Raw genomic sequence first — 669 nt, 5'->3', positions numbered from 1 at the left:
GGGGAGCATCTCGTGTCTCTCTGCGAGGAGAGCTGTGGAGTCTCTGACCTCACTTCCTCTTCCGCCCAGCCTTCTGCTCCTCCCACTTACGTTCTAACCTATCAGGTCAAGCAGCTTCTTTATTAAATCAACCAATGACCTTCCTCCATCATAAGAGCTTGCTGGGAATATGCTACAATGATTGGCTAAGCAGTTATTTAATTAATACAGTTTCTGTGTGCTTATTTCTGGAGTCTGGGTGGCCAGGAAACAAACAAGCAGCCTTTTACAACAGACTTCTTTACCTGCCTGGGCTGTACACAGATGATGAAAAGTTCAGGGTTAAAAGTCAAAATACTTAATAAAAATAATATATTATACCTGATTAGCAAATGTTGTAAAGGGCAAATGAGTGCTAAGAGGATTCATATAAAACACTGATGAATGACTGCACACTAACAGGGATCATACAGAGAACACTGATTAATGACTACATACTAACAAGAATCATACAGAACACTGATGGATGACTACATACTAACAGGGATCATATAAAACACTGATGAATGACTGCACACTAACAGAGATCATACAGAACACTGATGAATGACTACATACTAACAGGGATCATACAGAACACTGATGAATGACTGCACACTAACAGGAATCATACAGAACACTGTGAATGAC

This window comes from Microtus ochrogaster, chromosome 6 (genome assembly GCF_000317375.1).
Source record: "Microtus ochrogaster isolate Prairie Vole_2 chromosome 6, MicOch1.0, whole genome shotgun sequence".
Taxonomy (NCBI): domain Eukaryota; kingdom Metazoa; phylum Chordata; class Mammalia; order Rodentia; family Cricetidae; genus Microtus; species Microtus ochrogaster.
The sequence above is the reverse complement of the archived record's forward strand: the minus strand, read 5'-3'. Positions refer to the sequence as shown.